General features: G+C 39.0%; 1 protein-coding gene across 4 annotated transcripts in view; it reads right to left on the reverse strand.

Annotated features, from left to right (window-relative positions):
• LOC117233644 overlaps positions 1 to 15,026 on the reverse strand; it is a 48,254-nt gene extending 33,228 nt beyond the window's left edge. For 2 of the 4 annotated variants that reach the window (XM_033494134.1, XM_033494131.1), the window contains exon 1: positions 14,131 to 15,025. The gene's annotated coding sequence lies outside the window, so the exon portion shown is untranslated. Of the gene's footprint in view, positions 1 to 14,130 lie in introns of all 4 variants that reach the window. The other 2 variants (XM_033494132.1, XM_033494133.1) reach the window with 2 other exon arrangements.
• Positions 15,027 to 15,033: the final 7 nt, after the last annotated feature.

A 15,033-nucleotide genomic window follows, 5' to 3' on the forward strand; every position in this document is an offset into this window, starting at 1 on the left:
AACTGTGTTATAACATTAAACAACTGGATATTGACTGTATTCTATATTAATTTAACAAAATTAATTCCGCTTATCATGACGTTCTCCGACGTTCTATCAGCAATAAAAATTACAATCTTAATTTCTGATTTCGTACTTAAATTATATTCCTTAGAAATAAATAAGTATCCATATATATTCGAGCATTGGTACATGTATTTTAAATTACGTAAAACATCGGAATCGAAGCCAAGTTTTTTTCAGAGTCGCTGCAAAGAGAGAAAAAGCCTGTTTTCACCCACACGGTTCATCAAACTAGCGCGAATTATCTTTTAAAGCGTCTCATCGCTGTTCGCCTGGCTCTCGGTTCAGCTTCAGCTCTTGGCAGGAGAAGCGCGCGTATTTGGTCAGACGTCTAGACACTTCTATCTGACGAAGGGGCGTCTGCAGCCAGCGCATCTCCCCAAAGACCAGCAAAAGGAAAGTATTTCTTATCTCTAGCCGGTGCCTACGTCTCGAAACGTTGAATCACGCAAACTCTCTGATTTGTCGACTATGTTACTCGAAACCAATAAACTCTGGTAAAAGGGAACTAAAATTGTACGTTGAACGGGAAATTCAAGTTGCTCGATTTATTCAAGCAATATTGGACTTTCGGGGAATTATGGAAAATTCGATATATTCCGGGAATATAGGGCAAGAAGGTTTGACATTTTGGTGGAGACGATGATTGTAAATTATCGATGGAATCGAGTTAGACTTTTTGACGTTTATATTTGATTTGTGAATAATATCGCGAAGGAGAGATTGCGAGTTTCAAGAAGGAAATATCGATTCTTGATAATTTGAGGAAAGTTTGCCTCGTTTTATTTGATAAATTTATTTCATATAGCATTGTACGAACGTTTTATTATTGAAATAAGAATATTATTTGCGCAAAAATTAAGAAACGTATATTTCTATGTATTTATATACTACATATTCGCGTATTTATATATTTTATGTATAGCTAAAATAAATTTTCGTTAATTCTTTTCTGTTGATGCCCGGATATTAACCCCGGAAAAGTTAAAGGTAAATATTCGATAAAACAAAAATATAGTGACATTATGAGAAAAGAAGTACTAAAGGATATTACCGATATAATAGGAGAATAAAGAATTAAATTAATAAAGGACCAAGAGAAGTTCAAATACACTTCAACTCTGATCTTTTTTACTATGATTAAGGGACAGAAAGATTTATACTTAGTCACAATATGGTTCAATGTATCTTTCGAAATCATAATAAACGGAAAACTAAACATACAAATGCTTTTAACCATTTTCTACTAAAACAATAAATAATAAAATAATACGTATTGAAGGAGTAGTTAGATAGAAAATAACTCACCAATAAAATATCCCACAACTTTGAATAAACTAAACTCTGCAAATCTCTTCAACTTAATTCAAAACGAATTAAAAGAATCCAAATCAAAGTTGATATGCGCGATTAATCGAATTCTAACGATCGCGTTGACAAGAACGACCCACTTCCACTACTCTGCAGTCCATTCTGTGCTCGATCAGCGTTTTCCGGATGTCACACTCAGAATTGCATCAGCCCTCGCGCCACTCGATCCGAGAATGTCGCATTTTTTCACCCCATTCCCCGCACTCTCATCCAACAATCTCTCTCAATGTACCGTCTTCTAATTCTCTCGCTATTCTACCGTCTGCAATATCGATTGCTTTTATATTAAAATTCTTCGCTTCTTCTGGTACTTGAGTCGTTTGTCGTTCAAACTGAATTATGCCCCTCAACTGAAAAATTAAAAGTATGTTTGTACTTGATAAATTTTCCAACTCGACTTTCTCGAAAACGAACCGTCCTACGAACAAATATTCGAGAAACGATCTTATTCTTATTTTTTCATAAAAAAATCATCACGTGTCACCTTATACGTTATACGTCATTTGGCCGAACGCTGTGTAAAAAACTGTGTGCGTTACGTGTTCGCATATTTTCTAACCACAGAGCCAATGAACCTGCGTGGTTCAACAAACCACGTGAACGTGGCTCGAGAAGTTTCAAGCGTAAGGCGATAAGGCGTGGTTTATTGCGACGCGCGTGCACTCACCACCTACGTGTTTCCCCTCTCGCACACCACGGCGGAAGTGTATCGGGGCTATTGATAGTGATAACGACACACAACATGTAGACGGCCATACATAGATGTAGGCTGACAGGGCCTCCTCTTTTCCGCCCAAGCGATCTACGGGACGATAACGCGGGATTGCGAGCTTCAACGTCGCGTTCCTTTTATCGACGGTCAGATTATCTCGTAATTAATTATAGCAACGAATGACGGGTTGGATGAAGCGCGGTCTTTAACCAGGGAATCGCTGTTTAACCCATTAGAGGACTACGTTGTCGTCCACGCAATATTTCATTTGGAGTGTGAAGCTTCGCCTTTTTTAAACAATCTACGATATCGGATTAGATTTTTTCAGTATCGTAGCTGTGAAAGGAGATTCTGAGAACTTTATTTTTAAAAACTAATTAAACTAATATTAGGTAGAAGAGAAATGTTAAGAATCTAAAGATATTTCGATATTTGCATAACGCGAACAAGGGCGATATTAAAATGAAATTTTGTTAATTGCAATCTAAAATTGTAAAATTATGAAAGAGGAGTCTGTAATCAATCTGTAACATGTCAATTAAGGAATACATAATTTACATCGTTAAATTATTGCGTAATTTCTCGTATTATATTTCCATCGTAACTTCTACTATATAATAATAATAATAATAATGAAACTACAAAGAAGAAGTATTAAAAATTGCAATATGATTTTGACAGATGGTATTTGATCATCCAGGATGTTATTTTGGACTAAGTTACGAGCTTTCTAGAAATGGTTGTGCCTCGTTTACAAAGAGTTAGTCTAAGTTGAGACATAAAATCGTCCGTGAAGGCGTCAGAGTTCGAAGAGACGGTGTGAAAGAAGCAGCGAGGTCGGGGTTTTGCGAGAGAGTCTTACAAGAGCTTTAGCGAGTGTTTCAGCGAGCTTAATTATTATGAGTTGTAGAATAGTGGAGTATATTTAATATATATATAAAGAAACCCTTTTATAATATTTGAAACTTATACTCGCTAAGACGTAACTCCCTATAATGCGAGGTTTACCATAAATAATTCTTTCAATTAGGAGTACAGAAGGTTGAATGTGTTGGTAGATATTGATCGAGGAAAATAAAAGAATAAAAGAGTAAGGGCTTGGTAGTTAAGAGAAATAAGATGCTGAATCTAATTTAATTTAACTTTAAAAGGGAATAATCACGACCTTCCTGGAAGGAACTCTTGTAAGATTTAATATCCATCCTTATATGTATATGACTTCGAGGAACATGAGAGGTTCCTCTCTGTATTCGTCCCAAACTCTCCCACGTACCTATTAATTTTTTATTTGACGAAAATCAATAAAATCTTGAATCAAGTCTCTTTCATGTGAATTTGTTATATGAATTATGAATTACCTGTTGTATTATTAAAGTCGTAAAATATTGACAGCGTATTCATTAAATATAGGAAAATATACTACCACTCAGAAACATTCGAACATTTACGTATTTTTAATAATTCGTGTGTATTAATTATAAAATCACAGGATAAGATGTTCGGATACATGTAAGTAGCATCGTATAGAAAATATCAAATGAGAAATATCAGAATTTACGATAAGAGTTCTCTTATAAAAATAGGAATGTCATTAAGCGTCACAAATGACCCTGTTTCCGCTGCGTACTTGACAAATATTTTCGGCCTTCGAGGGTTAAATAAGCACCGAGCGAAACATCAATCATTGGCGAACTCTAGTTGACCTAATCTCTTGTACGCGCTTTACCATAAAATATCGGCAGAAATTTCTGAGCGACATTAACGATATTAAAGCTGCTGATAGTAATATTACGATAATAATACAAATATTACGATTATTATTAGCAACTAGTTTCAAAGGTTATAAATGACGGTAGTATCAGATTGAAATGTGAAAATAAGCTTAATAAATATTTTACCGAAGCACCTTAATAATTAATTTATAATAATACATATTCAATAATGATCTCAATAGTAATAAAATTTTCATAACAGTTATCTGAATTGTTCCACTTCCTTTACAAGCCCTGATCGCTCTAATCTCTTCTCATATTCTGTGCTCCCCTATGGAAGAGCAAATTTAGATCCAGATATTAAATTGATAACAGGAGATACTCTAATCCCAACCATGTAACTCGATATCGAATATACGCATAATAACAACCAATCGTTTCTACCACCATTTTGAAAGCTTAAGTAGGATTTTTCATTCCAATTTACAACGATCATCAAATGAAAGCTCTATAGAATTCCAAATTCAAATTGCGATATATTAGCAGACCTGGATGCTAATTCTTTAATCGCTGAAAAATTAATAAAAACAAATAATTTAAGCTTTAATTCTTGCAAATATGAACATCACGTAACTTATTAACGCAAATAAAATAGCACGTAAAGAGGAACTTCTAAATAAACAAAATAGTATGCGTTTCGCTTTAATCGCGATTTCATCGAAGGTCGCATCACTACACAGAGCCAGAATTTCATTGTTGCTTGTATCGTTACTTTATTGTTTTAAATCTTCACCCGTTTATATATTTATACATCTATTTCTTATTCCAGACTATTTAGACACCCTATCTGCGTGTCTTATCTCCACCGAGATGTTCGTCCAAATTTTGAACGATCATTCTCTGGACGAATACGATCATTTACTCTGCAACCTCCGAACAGTTTACTTCAGCACGCTTATTTCCAACTTTCCAGCGGTTTACTCTAACATTTCAACGTATAAACAGTTTCGAGTTCAGCCATTAAAGTTAATAGCTTAGTTAACATCGTCTTTCGCTCGAATCAGCATCTCTATCGCCGCAACGAGTTTAGGGAACTTTAGCGTGAAACGTGACACCGATATGATAAATCGTAACGAAGAATTACGATCTTCGTTGATCAAGTCACTCGTCGTGGGTTGTCTCGTCACGATCGCCTTAACAAACTTTGTTACTCGTCCTTCGAGCCGGATGTTAATGAACCGTGCACCCTCGTAAACGTTTTCTGTGAAACACTTAGTGCGACAAACATTCAAACTGTGAGTGATCCCACACGGACTACGGCATTCACCCATTCCAATGAGAAGTGGAACATTTACATAGCATAACGATACGAAGGATCACCAAGTTGCGGCGGTCAACGCAGCAACTTGAAGAACACTCCTTGAAGAATATCCAATCTTCAACAAGAACGCAACATTCTTCTGCAAGATTCCACCATTGGTTCGGACATCATAGCAAAGCATGGCAGTACGGACAATCTCGCAACGATAAGGTAGGTTCGATTAATTGTATCGCCAATTCCATCATCTTCTTTGTTCTATATCACGATACTGAACAATCCAGCAAATCAATCACAGTCTATAACACAGGGACTTAGTATCACTGCTCTAAGACGCAAACGCGTGCACATTATCAGTCGAATTATCGCATTATCAGAATTCCTCGATGATTGTGAAATTTCGGGTCAACGCTACGTAGTCCTCGTCCAAACTCACCTCAATGATCCCCAACGTGGCGTGGAAACGACGTCCGATTGGCCATCGAAGAACTCGAGAAAGGAAAAGTAGCGCGTCGTTACGAAATTCGGAAGAATCGTTATAGCGCAGTTGCGCGAGCTAGCAAAATCGTAGGGAACAAAGAATCAGCAAGTCATCAAGTTATCAACCGCGTTTATCGTATCAGCTCTGATGGCGATAAAGTTACTCGTAATGCGTCTATCCACATTCGATAGTGCGATCGAAATATGGACATTTCTCTTCGACTCCATTTCATCGACGATCGAGCGGAATGAGAATGTAACATTCGTTCAGAAATTACAATATTTACGGTCAACATGAAAAACAGTCGTGTGTATACAATCTGTGAGCGCCATCGATGCAAATTTTATCGACCGATCATTTCAGGACATTGTAACGCATTACACGGAATCCCGAGATCGCGTAAAAATACTCCGAAAACATAACGTGACCTCGTCGATGTTATAAATCAACAGCTTCGCGCGTTGTTTGGGTGAAGATGTTTCGTCGTGGAACAGTTTGCTAATGTCCATAATCCTTTAGAAGGTAAACTCCGACTCCGTATGGCACTAGGAGCTTACTTCGAAGGGTAAGAAAAGAGTAACAGCGTAACCACACGGAACTTCTCGATTTTCTCGAGAAACGATCGTATTGCGCTGCAACCGCGTCACGAACTGTCGTAACTTCCGAAAGTGGAGCGGAGAAACAACGGTGCAATAAACGTATAACGCCACGAGGACAGGTGTTCGCAATTGTGCAAACAGTGCACGGGGTTGCGACATTTTCAAGGCACAAACAGTAGCCGATCGTCAAAAGACAATAGGTAAAGAAAAAAGAGACAGAATTTCGCTGTTACTTCGTTTACACATCTTCTTTATACATCTACAGCTTTATCGTTTTATGTGTTTACTCGTTTATATACTTAAACATTTATTTCTTTTTTCGTTTATACTTATCCATTCGTGAAGTTCCGAATAACCTAGTAGCAGTAACTTTTCATTAACATTTCCCGACAATAGCCGCCATGGCTTTAGAATTTTCGTTTCCTGCTTTATACTGCCGTTATGCTTGTCCGACTCAGAGTGCTTCATTCAGCGTTTATTGTTTCCTATGGCCACTAGGTAACATTCCAGTACACGTCACTCACGTGTCTCGGTACGCATCGTACCTGATAGTGTTCTTAACTTGGAGGCGGTCACTTACATAGTTAACATAGTTGACTAACATAGTCAAATGGATTATTGCTTACGTTTTTTAGTTTCCCAATAAATGTCTAATAAATGTATAAGAAGTACGTAAATGTTCTAATATTCAGAGCCAACACAACAAATACATTAATAATCCAAAATAGTTTCACTAAAATGGACCAGTCCATTCCATCAGCTCTGTTATCTCGAAAGCCAGCAATAGCACGTGGCCAAGAACCCGATTTCGACCGACGTGAATCGCGCACGTGTCGCAGGATCGTTTCACGAGGAATCGATCCAGTCTAAGCAAGCATCCGTGGCACTCGTCGCCTAATCAACGAGATGCTAGAAGCCAAGAATCGATCACGCACCAACATTGGATGTCTGACCTGGCATTGGTTATTTCCTGGTCGGTTGCCACCCGCCTTGGATTGTTCATCCAGATTTGTCGGCGACAACCTCGCCCTTCGATCGAAACCGAACCCAACTCTCTTACACATCGCATAGATGCTTCTTTCGTCTGTATCATTGTGTGTGTACGCGCCAGTTCACTGACCACTGTGTCGATCGAAGTGGAAAATGACCGTAGTCGTTCGGTCTGCTCGCTAAGGTTTCAATTTGGATAAAAGGCGATCCGTCGAGTCGACACGCGCGGATTTATACCGCGTCGTGAATGGGAATCCGGCGTAACGAATCGAGGAGAACGACACGCGATCACCAGTTAAAGTTGTTGTGTCTACAACTTAACGGTGGTATCAGATCAACGATATTAAGGTTTGCACGCAATGATGTTGTCTGCTTCAAAGGTTGTTGTCCATCTACCAGCACAAAGATACACAGATATTCATCGAATAGAACAGCATCAGAGCAACAGTACATCGATACTATTTGCAGCACATTTGAAAATTAGTATTATGAGAAAGCGAGGGCGAGTTTCGTACATGAAATTTCATAAAATTATTTTGTACCGAAACTTCATTTCATAAGAATACATCAAAGTAGAAATTTTAGGAATTGCATATTTTTCATGAAATTATACATCTTATAATTATTATCTATCTTTGAAAATAATATTTTATCTATCATTTTGTAAATTTCAGTCATTTTTTCATTTTGATTATATTTCCTGTTATTATATTATTCACTGTGACAAACAATCGTCTGGAAAGATTGAGCGAGCGACAATTTCTACGCGAGCCACTGCGAACGCAGTAGAATGGGATAGTACCATGTCGGACAGTCGATCTGTGGCTGTTTCGTTTTACTCGACCATGTTTGAATCGACTTTTGGCGGATTCAGAGATTGAGGGATTGTCAAAGTCGCTAATGGAAGATTTGTTTCAGGATTACATAGTAAGTTGTTCTCTGGCAGATTTATATATACTATGAAAATTCATGCAGTAAATTCTAGGCTTTGAAACGATATGCTTCTAACCGATGTTTTCGTTAGATTTGTATGATTCTCCATCGCGTACGAAAAACGTTATCTAAGTAGAGCAATCGTGAGATATAAAATAGAATTATGCAAAGTAGCCAGGAATTTATGGTTCGTACTGGTGTGAATTCGTGTGTAGGTAATTGTTAAGATATATATAATGAATTCACGATTATTTTATTACTTTCTGTAGAGTATTTTTTCACGTTGAACGAACGAGTAGATTTGTAACTTTGTTTTGTAGTGTAATCGTGATATTACGTTCTTTTCTTGCACGAGAGGCTAAGTGAATTGTTAAAAATATGCATATAATAGTTTATCGAGATCACGAACTCCGCTGAATTTCAAGTTCTAGAGCCTCGATGTTTCGAAATGAAACAATTGTGAGTTCGAACGAAATACTTGTCCCTCTTACAATCTTTCTTAGATAATTGCTTCTTCAACAATATCCAATCTGCTGCGACAAATACTCGTGTAATATTCGACACTCTTCTAAATCAATGCTATGACAATCGTTATTAAGAATTTTGAACCGAAAGTAGTTTAGATTAACTATGTGTTAGAATGTGAAGATCTTTAATTTATAAATAAATAATTTATAAATAGGAAATTGAAAAATAGCGTGGAATAAATGAACTCTGCAATAGTAAACTTATATATAACCCTTTAACATTATACCGAGGAAGTGCATGACCCAACTATGAAAATAAATAAAAGCAGAGTTTAAATGACGGAAAAATATAATTTTATTAATATAACAGACGTTTTAAATAAATTGACACTTGCTAACAGATAAATCTGGCATTTGCATGTCAAAAGATTACTAGAAAACTTTCAGAAATAATTAAAACAAAATTAAATAACGAATACAGTATCTCACTGTAGAAATATTTCATATTTTATAATTCTAACAAGAATAGTTATAACTTTGGACGCAACAGTTCGAAATTTTTGGATAATTTGATAAGAAGATTAAAATATGAATATTATAATTCCCAAAATTCATAAAATAAAAAAATGAAGAACGGTTTCGGACAATTTTTCAACTAAGGAGAGACAGTCATAACCGCGTATGTACAAAGAAAGTTGTAAAATATCAGTTTCAAATGAATTTGTTGTGATAACGATAATTGGCCGACAACGATAAATAACTAAAAACCCGAGTAAAAGGCGAACAAGTCAAAGGTACGTCTAATTTAAAAATATTTTTCATATTAAATATTTCACATCACACAAGTAATTTTTAAAAATATAGTTCACGTAGAAACGTAGTTGGCTACTAGGCATGGTTAATAATAAAATGTCTGAAGCACAAAATGTATGATAAATTCATATAATGACATTTGCATTTAAAAAATCATTAAATCTACATCGAGCATCACACTAAAAAGAAAAAGAAGAAATTCGCTATAAAACACATATACTGCATATTAGAAAGATTTATAATAGAAAAATCAAAATCTTATTGACCAGCCGTCAAGAATAATTAGAATAGTCCTATGACTTTGTTATACAACTTTAAGCGTAGAAAACGTATAATAAAAATTGCTAACAATTGTTCAATCCGTAAATTATTTTAGAAGAAACTGTAACGAAGCCACTATGGGTACTTCGTTTAAAAAATTTTTTATAAATCTGTGATAAAGAAAATAGTTAGTTAGAAAAGTGTACATTAAATACATAATATTTTAAAGAAATGACACTTTATATGCACTAATATAATATATATTTATAAGAAAGATACGGTAGAACGAGATCGTCACCGATCAGACATCAATGCGTCACAGCTTCAACTTGAAAAAACAAAAGTAGTCAAAGGATATTTCTTGACTTATATAACTCTTTGAACGGCCACATATTATCAATAAAATAACGTAGCCTAAGCTATATTATCGTATGGCATTGGGAAGAGACCTTGGAACGCTACGTAAGACATGAAATTCAATTCCAACGTAATCCCGACGAAGAAGTCGGAAAATGACCTGGCCTCGATCCAATCTACTCGTTCCAAAAACCATTTTATCCTCAAAAACGGTTCGATCCTCGTAGCAAAAGATCAATCGAAAAACGTTCCGCGCCGATGACTGCCTAATTAATTTCACAGCGCCAACGAGCACGACGCTTCCGTCGCTGCTAATTCAATGAAGCGAGTTTTTCGTTCCAGACTGTCGATTTCGCGCCTGTCAAGCTCCACGCCGTGCAAAAATGTGTGTATACGACACGCGTATACAGGGTGACATCGAAATAAATAAGCTTTGATATATAATGGCTCACGAAAGTAGTTGAATACTTACTCGTCAATTAAATGATTAATCGGCGATACCAATTGGTATTATAACTTTATAACGTTAAATCTGTATATTGTAGTACAAATATCAAGATCATACTATATAAGATTTTTTTAAAACCCGCTTTCCAAGCTATAGTACACGCAATTTTTAAAAATATACCGCGAAGAAAGAAATAATTTTAAATTAAATCTGCTTAGTTTTCAGTGAGATCTTGAGCTCCTTATCTTTCTATATCGTCTTTCGTCTCTTGAAACACGTAAACTTGAACGCTTGGCCAGTTTTATGATCTCACTACATCTTTTCCACCGACAGTATCTGCTTGAGACGATGCTACAGCGCTCAGTGTTTGATATAAAACAATATCTCCATTCTTAAGAAAAATAGAATACCATAGTAAATATTGTTTATTTATTTTCATGTCACCGTGTATAATAGAGGCAAGCTCTCGCGGCTCCCACGAGGACGCTCGATCGGTCCGCTCAAAAGTTGCTCCACATTCGGTGACCTTTTGCAGGGACGTCGATAGAAAATGTCAGAGTGGTCGTTTACGAACTTGGGACCGCGGAATCTTCCTATCGCAAAAATGCAATTTCGACGATCGACGATCGCTTAATCCGCGAACAGAAGGAATTACCGGGGAGAGGTAACTCGCGGCCATTGAATTCGCGAGCTGCCGACGATTTTCATCCCCTCGGCGCAGCGTCGCGCAACCAACCACAGGAAAAGCTATTCATCTCGGTGGAAACGAGACGCTAATAAAGCATCATCGGGAAAAGAAATAAAGAACCTGGTCGGACAAATGGAAGAAGGGGAAGATATCAAGGCTCGATAATGGATTCCTCTGGTCGTCCAACCGTTCTCCGATATTTCCGTGATATTCATTTCGCCATATTGTTACGAGTGGTCGTGTGCTTGGTTCGTTCGCCGCTGTGACGCTCGTTCGTTTCATTCCGGCCTCTCGTAAGAACTTCCCATTTCTTAATGAGGAAACAGCCGACGCGCGGATGGGTCAAAAGAAAACACAAGAGTTACATTGAAACGGTAACTTAACCGTGGAAGAAGAAGAAGCGTGGAGAAAAGTCGGGATCCGTGAATTGTGTTCCAGACAAACGAGAAAGAGGAAATGTCTTGTACACGCACGCTCCACTCGTTCTTCTTTCACTAGATTCCAAAAAAAAAAAAAAAAACCGGGCTAATGGGAAATTTTACTTCCTCGAGAGCCTATGAAATGTTCTCAATTTAATGCGAATTTTGTAAAATATCTCGTCTTCTGAGTAAGTCGCGAGATGAGCATTGGGGATGAAAATTGATGGAAAGTTTCAAGCACTGATAAGATAAAATATAGAGTTGGTAAAAATATAACGTCGACCTTGTGGATGGAAATATAGATCTTTTTTATTCGATCAATTATATCATTCTCTTTATGATAAAAGCTCCTTATGAAAATTGCCACGTGTATTCACACGTCATTTGTATTAAACTCAAACTTCTATTTTAATTCTTCGACTTGGAAATTAGTAACAACTTAACATTTCATTATTCCACACGACCTTTCAGCAATGAACGATTAAAACTCGCTTATACATATATATACCTGTACAATAATACCCAGTATTAAAGAAGTCATAAGGGATTAAAAGAACGGTCGTTGAAATATATTCGATAGTTGCTTTAAATTAGTAGGTTTCGTGCAATGTCCAACTATCAAGTCATATACTTTAGGCTACATCTCGATTCGATTCAACTTGTGATCCAGTTATAAATTCAACGATAGCTAAGCCCTTAAATCATTCTCAACACGTTAAGCACCACCTTGGCTTTTCGTGAGTCTTGTAACTAAAGATTTCGATCAAATAAACCTTATTTCGTATGCACTAGCGAGACATTTGCATTGCAAATGTAGTTTATAACTTAACAATCATCCTTCATCGAATCGAAAACAAAAGCCTAAGATATCTCATGTCAGGAACACTAACAAGTAAGTATATAGGGATTAGTACGTAAAATGTTTAAGAATCTCATCCAACCTGTAGCCTATTCTCAATTATCGCATCACCTGATAACGAGACAACGATCACGGTATATGCCGTCACGCAATATCATCGATGATTTAATCTTATCTCGTCTCGGTTAAAGCCGTCGCGCAAGAATATGTTAAATAACTTACTATGAACGCGCTGAAGAACCCGGAAATATTGTGGACAGAACATTGTCTTATGACCGAGCTGACCGCATGCCGGAATCACGAGATCGATTACTCTTGCGAAACATGGTCGGAATGGTATCGACAGTTTCCGTAACCTTGCGAAATTATTGAACGAGTGTCGTCATAAGTTGAAGGCACGTTACGTGGAGAACGACCTCAGGCACGATCATTCCCTCTTGGCCTGGCATATTTTCTCGTCGCGTAAATCAGTGGGGCACGTTGCATTGGGAATTAAATCAACGTGCTTCGCTTCGTTGATGGAGATGAAGCAAAACGAGATGGATGGTAGGAGAAGGATAGAACGAGCGACTGGACGATGAGAGAAAAAGAAAGAAAAAGCTGGAATAGATGGAGTAAAGCAAGAGGAACAGGAGGAAGAGTAACCATGGTGGGGGATCAATTTAGAAGCCGTGACTCACTCGACACGGTGACGTCGTTAGCGCACCCCTTCCGTTCTCACCCTCTACGCTACCCCTAAAAAAAAAAAGAAAAAAAGGAATAATCCGGTCACAACTCTCTCTCTCTCTAAGCGAGAACTAATCGAGGCCAGTGCACACTACCAGAGAAGAACGAAACGAGAGAGGGGTGTTCTCGACTCCCTCGGCTGGTCGACGAGTCTCGAGTATTATTTCTGGTATTCGTGTATACCGCTGTTATCCGACGAGACGAGGGCCACGGAGGTGGCACGCGGAAAGTGAAGCGGAAAGGGCACCACAGAGTCATCGTTGTACACGATAACGCCACCGGTCCCTCGTTACGTCGAAAAAATCTCGACGAAGAGAACCGGTGTGTGAAGTCGAGTTTTACCTACGCCCATGTACTTCACGCGTCAGTGATTCCTGTTTACAGAACCGGCTGAGGGGGTGGGCGGGAAATGAAGAACGCGAAAACGCGAGCGAAGAGAAACAAGGAAAATTGCAAGGGAAAATGGGAGAGGGTGTAAACGAGGAAGAGGATGCAAAAGGGGAAGTATCCAACGCATCCTCTCGCACCCCCGCGCCCACTAGAGCCAGCGTCCCCTCGCCCCAATTACCGTGCCCATCGCTCGCACCACCTCGTCCACGCTCGTAATTTGCATCCGACCTCTATTTCCTTCATAGCCGTCAAACTAAATGCCTCTTCCGAAATCGTCGAGGGAAACTAAGGATCCGGACACTCGGTAATCTTGCACGCCTATGGTAACGTGGGGGATGATGACGAAATTGTTAGAACTAGAATTTACTTAACGTTCCAGAGTATCAACGTACAGTTAACGTTGTACAGAGAAAAAGAGAGAGATAGAGAAAGAGAGTAGCAGACGAAATAATGATCGAAGGAAGAAATTACATATATGCTGGACTGGAATGTATGTCCTGGGAAGGAGATTGTTGATACTCACGAGGCACACGATCAACGAGGATCAGGCTCTCGGTTAGGAGACGTCGACTCCTGGATCGTCGACCGACGAGCATCCTATACTCCGATTCCCCTGTTCCACGAGTCCTGGCGTCGAGGACCTAGATGATCCTCCCGTTGTCACTCCCGGCAACACCCACTTTCTCCTCTGGCCTCGTAACCTCGAGGGCCACTTTTCCTTCTCTCCCTTGCCACCGTCACCGAACGAGGCGCAGCACTATTCTGACAGCACCACCACTACTACCACCACCACCACGATATGAGTCTCGACTACCAACGGGCACCACCACGATAGAAAGCCACCACCACCGCCACGACCACTACTACCACTGCCACTCGCCACCACGAGTAGCACAGGCACAGCAGCTCGTCGTACCGCCTTGATACTGGCGATCAGTTCGCAAACCAGTTACACGGCATTTACCCTCTTTTCCTGTTCAAAGTTATCCGCGATTGATTCTCGTGAATAATCATCGAACCACCCTTTTTAAACGCGGCGCGATCGTGCTGTTGTCAAATGTCGTTAGTCACTACTCGCGTTGACACGACGCGTGACCATCGACGAGGAACCCTCTGAACACGAGTCACGCGCGGCAACCTACGAGCATAAGATGATTCCGTAGCTCGCTGCGGAAACTCCACCGTGTGAGCTGGCCTATCTACGCGCCTGTTTGCTCTCCCAAGCCTCTACCCCTTCACGTCCCCTCTGCGCCGCCTTCTGGCCAGTCACGACAGAAATGTATGCGCGTTCCTGACACACGCGTGTCCGTAACACGTCCCAGCATGCGCTCCTCTACGCGCGCCTCGTATGGCACGCGCCCGAAATCAGCCGAATTCGTTCGACTGTAGCCGGTGTCGCTACTATCCCCATGACTTCTAGGGAGTT

This window comes from Bombus vosnesenskii, unplaced genomic scaffold, assembly GCF_011952255.1.
Source record: "Bombus vosnesenskii isolate JDL3184/JDL3185 unplaced genomic scaffold, Bvos_JDL3184-5_v1.1 scf7180000013298, whole genome shotgun sequence".
Lineage (NCBI taxonomy): Eukaryota > Metazoa > Arthropoda > Insecta > Hymenoptera > Apidae > Bombus > Bombus vosnesenskii.